A 6,000-nucleotide genomic window follows, 5' to 3' on the forward strand; every position below is an offset into this window, starting at 1 on the left:
GCCATTACTCTGTTGAAAATTGCTCGATCGTACCCAATATTGAACTTGACCTAGATATTATCATGATAAACATGTATACCAATTTCCATTTCAAAAACTGCAAATATTCATGTACTCTCTCTCTCTCCAAAATGTTTTTTCTTTTTCTCTCTTTCTTTCTTTAATTCCCTTTCCTGAGCAATGTGTACTCTTGCTCTCTTTGTCTCTCTATCTCCAACCTTCTCTTTCTCTCTTTCATCTTTCTCTCTCTCTTTTCTCTAACATTCACTGTTTAACATGTACTTTTCTCTCTCTCTCTCTCTCTCTCTCTCTCTCTCTCTCTCTCTCTCCAAAATATGTAATTTCTTTTTCTCTCTTCCTTTCTCTAATTCTCTTTCCTGACCATCATGTACTCTGGCTCTCTATGTCTCACTATCTCTGACTTTCTCCATTAAACATGTACTCTTAGAAGTGGATCAAACATCTTTACATAATGCGTGAACAAACTTTATCAGTATAGACTGCGATACCTGCCTCAATGAAATATGATTTGTTTTTTTTTTGTTTTTATATAGAGATTATATAAATATATACTAGCAAGGGCCATACTTTACTGTCATATCGATCCAATCAGTTTAAGCTAACTGTGCATGCATGTAAGACATTTTGAACTAAATAAAAAAGAATAAAGGGAAAAAATGAACAGTCAAAAAAATTTGATGCAGATACTGCATATAGTCAAACCATTAAATTTGAAAGTGAGGAATTACACACCTACAAACAGAGACCCTCTCTCTCTCTCTCTCTCTCTCTCTCTCTCTCTCCCTCTCTCTCAATCAAATTCTTTGACGTCTGACGTCCGTTGATACCTAAATAACACGATCTTGACAATGATGCAAGGTATGTGCAATTCTTGCTGCGCTTGCCACAACAGTAGCACTGTAAAACATATCAAAATACATGTAAATGCAGTTTTTCTTTACCCCAGGTTGAGAACAGACTATAACTTTATCAAAACACAATTCACACCTAATTATCAAATACATGTATACGTATAATGGGAACTTTCAAAACGATATATACTATACATTGATATCAATAACTGGCTTATGACATATAATTGGTTATCCCCCTACCCTGGTTATTTGAAAGTCCCCAGGGGCAGATAATTAGACAATATCCCTGCCCTGACATTACCACAAGGATGTTTTTCCTTGTTTAACAAATCAGTCATCATTCAAAATGATGGGAATGAGGGCAATAGTTATAGTGTCAGTTCCTTGGTAAGAAATTGATGTCCTCGACCTATGCTCTCGGGCAACAGTTCTTACCCATGGACTAACACAATGACTACTGCCCTCATACCCATTTAAGAGATGTATACCATAATGTCTATGAATGACACACGACAACGAACTAGTGATAGCAATAAGTCTCCTAAATGACTCAGGTGACCTAGAAATACAGTTTAGCTACATAATACATGTAATAGTAACAATACATGACTACTATACCACATATATTCTTTCTTTGGTCAATCAGTCTACTGCATCCCGTTACACAAGGAACCTGTAAAGAGACCACAGAATATTACAAACTGGTATAGTTTAGATAAATATTTCAGTGACAATATCGTATCAATTTCCATTTTTTCAAACTCAGATAAGTAATAAAGGCCAATATTGATTCATGAATGTATTTACATAAACATTTAAGATGATATTGTCCTTAAGTTCAATCCAAATACTGTACATTCTTAATTAATTCCAAGAAATTAATAGACCATCTCATGGATTTCAAAATCTTGCTTTTTTATGAACAGATGTAAACTAAATTAAAATTTGGCATTCATTATTATATACTCACACGATTTGATGCAACACTTTTCAATTGTGAAATTTAAATATGAAGAACAGTTCTTATCCCAAGACTAACACAATGACTACTGCCCTCATACCCATTTAAGAGATGTATACTAAAATGTATATGAATGACACACGACAACGAACTTGTGATCGCAATGGGTCTCCTGAATGACTCAGGTGACCTAAAAATGCAAAGTATAGAGCTCTACACAAACATAGTGATATTACATGAATACTATATAGCTACACAAACATAGTGATATTACATGAATACTATATAGCTACACAAACATAGTGATATTACTTGAATACTATACCACATAAACTCTTTCTTTGCTCCATCAGTCCACTCTTGATTGATACACAAGGAACCTGTAAAGAGACCTCAAACTATTATCATGAGTATACTGTTATTTTCTTAATACATGTTCAAGTTGCAAAACCTATTGTCTTTTTTAATAAGTTTACGAGATTGATGTAGAGCAAAATTAATACCACATAAAAACGCTATGTTGAAGACAAGCCAATACAGTGAAGATGAGTTAACACAGTGAAGTCTCCGATTCCCGGTCGTCTCCGATTCCCGGTCACTCCTATAAGTTTCATGTCACACTGTAATGAAGCAGACAAAACTTTATAAATACATTGATCACAAACAATGGGCCTTTCTGTATTTGATCAGCATAAAATAATTGAAGGTAAACAATTACAGTCCGGGTTACGAAATTAGGAATCAAGCACTTTAGAGATAAAGATTTTCGCTCATCTTCAACATGCAACTTTCATTATCATGATTATTTAGCAGTTGATGTAAAAGTTATGATCGAGTATCAATAGCTGAAAAATATTGCACATCCATTCACTTATACATGTTATATGTCAACTGAACAACTGTTCATAATGATAAGTGCTCAACATATTTACACTCACTAATTAATCAAACTGAAGGAGTTGCTCAAATTGCAGGTCAGTTCACCTGAAACATATGTTTTGTGATTCTGAACTCTGATTTGTAAAGACTCTATTGTTTAAACCGATTACGGTTGGTAATCTGGATTTGGAATAAAAAGTGTTAAGGTCGGCGCATAAAAAATAGGGTCGGTCGGGAAACCGGAAACACACAAATTTTATTTTTTAGCTTAAATCTATGTGAATGAATACTTGTTGTTAAGATAGCGGCATTTCTTTGATGCCAGCAAAGCGACCTAGCCAGCTCTACTACTGTCGTACTGCGTGGGAGTTTCGGCGGCATGACTTTGATGCCGGCAAAGCAACTGGTGTCTGGATTTAGCAGGCTGCTGACAAAAACAAGACTGTCACCAAGTGGGAAAATTGATGGTATTTTGAATCCAGCACAATCAATCAAACAAGACATACGTTACAAGTTCGGAGGCATTTTAAAAATGGTATGAAACACGGTCACCGATGAACGACAACCATTTAACAATTGAGTTAACTTTGTCAAACAAAACGGCAGCCAATATGGCAGTGCTCATGGTATGGAAGAATTTATTCAGCTAATATTACTCACATTAACCCTAATATTTAATTTTTTAAAAATTATTCTTTTACATAGGTTACTATTATGCAAATCTTGAAAATTTACAGGCCACAGTGTCTGATGAATTTACAGGTTATTTTGCCAACTCTGTGTTACATGTGGTAAAGAGTCAAGTCTCGACCAGAACTCGAACCCATGGCCTCTGGCGTACCGTGCCAGCGCTTTAATCACTGAGCTATTGAGACCCAAAATATTGACTGACGGTCACACCACTGAGCTATTGAGACCCGATAAATTGACTGACGGTCACACCACTGAGCTATTGAGACCCGACATATTGACTGACGGTCACACCACTGAGCTATTGAGACCCGACATATTGACTGACGGTCACACCACTGAGCTATTGAGACCCGACATATTGACTGACGGTCACACCACTGAGCTATTGAGACCCGATATATTGACTGACGGTCACACCACTGAGCTATTGAGACCCGATATATTGACTGACGGTGAGCTATTGAGACCCGATATATTGACTGACGGTCACACACTTGTTTACCTGGTGATATATAAAATAAATATTTTACAATTTTGCAAATAATCATTCAACAAAACTGTCTGACCTGACAGGGAATTAGAAACATCACTGTATTGTAGAAACTGTATTGTGACGTAACACATTTCCCACACTATTTTCAATTACTCAAGCGTAGCTTTCTTATAGTTGCCAGTGGCGTAGCTACCATGTATGCTTATATGCCTGAGCATGCACATCAATTGGGGGAAAAAAGGGAAGAAACTCAGTAAAAAAATAAATAACGAAAAACAATTTAAAAAAAATTCAATTATAAGGTCCATACTTGGTTATTCCATCAACCCGTTTCCTTCACCCGGTCCTTCTTTGAGCAAAGATTTATTTTGCATTTGAACTTAGTTATACACATCATTTTAAATTTCCCCCATAGAATATCACAGCTTTATTAAGATATTCATTACCATAAATTAGGTGAAAATGAACTTCAGAAATAAAAACTTTGAGTGGGTCAAAAACAAACGTCAAAAGTTTTTTCTTATTTTAGCTTTTAATAAGTTTTGTGATTTTTTTTTATGTCTAATCTATAACAAAAAGAATTTTAACTGCCTAAAAATATGCTTAAATAGTGAGCATTCCTTTCAATTTCTGCGATGATTTTTAGTGTTAAAAATCGTCAGAATCCATGAGCTTTCGGGGGCCTTCGCCCCCTGGGCCCTCACAAGCATTCACCCTGGACCCACTGGGGGCCTTATGGCGGCCCCCACACCCCCTGCAATTTTAAGCATGCACTTCGTTTCTGGCCTAGCTACGCCACTGGTTGCTACATTTTTTGAATACGCTGTAATTGAAATGCGCTCCAAATGAAACGGTTGGAAGAGTTATCGTTCTTTATGCAGTGATTTTAAAAACCGAAAGTTTGTCACTGTGGATATAAATAAATATACTTTGTTGTGTAAAACAAATGTGTAAAACATCAGAGGGTCATGTCCGTAGATTCTAGCGTATTAATCAAATGTTATATCGGTAGTTTCCGTCATTTGAAAAATTAGGGAATACCCGCTTCCTTCTGTAGACACAAAGTCATCTGCATATCTGTGTTCTGTAGGCCAACCGGAAACTCCACAAAAATGGCTCTTTGGGCCAAACATCACGAGACAATCAGTGAAATAGAGGTGTAATGATAAGTATATAAGTAAAATAATAAACAAAGACAAAAACTTACAATAACGTTCTCGGGCTAATCAACGATCATGATGAACAGACGGTCAGACGAACAGCGACGACTTGGCTAAATCACGTGACTTCACAAGAATGCGGTAATGGCTAATGACGCGAAACACCAGAAACCCCTAGAACCGCTCGTGTATTTTCGAACAATGTTGAATTAATGATTTCGAATTATATTCCGCGTTATATTCGAGAATCAAATCACTTTAATTGAATAAAGTCTCAGGTGCAATTTATTTATATTTTTAGTTCTATACTTTCCTACTTAAAAAAAAAGTTTTGTACAGCACGCAAAAAATCAAAGTACTGAAACCTGCACACGTTCGTTCACTTTAAAGGAGGTACGTATATAGCATTTTTATTTAAACATTTCTTTCTGATTGTTTTTTTTTTGGTGGGTGGGGGGGGGGTGCTAGGCAGAAAATTCTAAATAGGAATCAAAGTATTGAAAGTACCAGTGGCGGATTCAATGGGAGGGGCGCACCCGAGGCACCCCCTTAAACTGTCAAAATTAATTTAAACCATACTCCTTCTGAGAAAGAAAATGTATGACTTGCGATTCGTTTTAATTATCAACTTTTTGGACATTCATGGGATTTCTCTACATGATTTCAACGGCGTAGTATGAAGAAAACCCATGATGTAACGTACATATATAGTGTGATGGGTTTTTCCTTATTTTTATCTTAGAGTTATTTTCCTTAGACCCAACCGGGCGTGGCATGCGCGTGCCGGGTCTGTATAGAGCCCGACGGATCGGGGTGCATTAATTCAGTCTTTAATTTTCAAAGACCAGATACAGACGCGTACTGACGGGGACTGGGGCTAAATTTCATATTCAACTTTTATTAACGGTAAATATCACACTCCCTTGGATTTTCATATGA

The 6,000-nt window shown here is 36.4% G+C and overlaps 1 protein-coding gene across 9 annotated transcripts in view; it reads right to left on the reverse strand.

Annotated features, from left to right (window-relative positions):
* LOC109619606 (Tripartite motif-containing protein 2) overlaps positions 1-5,341 on the reverse strand; it is a 104,380-nt gene extending 99,039 nt beyond the window's left edge. For 2 of the 9 annotated variants that reach the window (XM_066075606.1, XM_066075612.1), the window contains exons 1-3: positions 5,109-5,325; positions 2,340-2,456; positions 2,162-2,216 (exon numbers count right to left, since the gene is read on the reverse strand). The gene's annotated coding sequence lies outside the window, so the exon portion shown is untranslated. The other 7 variants (XR_010710880.1, XR_010710879.1, XR_010710881.1 and 4 more) reach the window with 7 other exon arrangements.
* Between the last annotated feature and the right edge of the window lie 659 nt (positions 5,342-6,000).

This window comes from Magallana gigas, chromosome 1 (genome assembly GCF_963853765.1).
Source record: "Magallana gigas chromosome 1, xbMagGiga1.1, whole genome shotgun sequence".
Taxonomy (NCBI): Eukaryota; Metazoa; Mollusca; class Bivalvia; order Ostreida; family Ostreidae; genus Magallana; species Magallana gigas.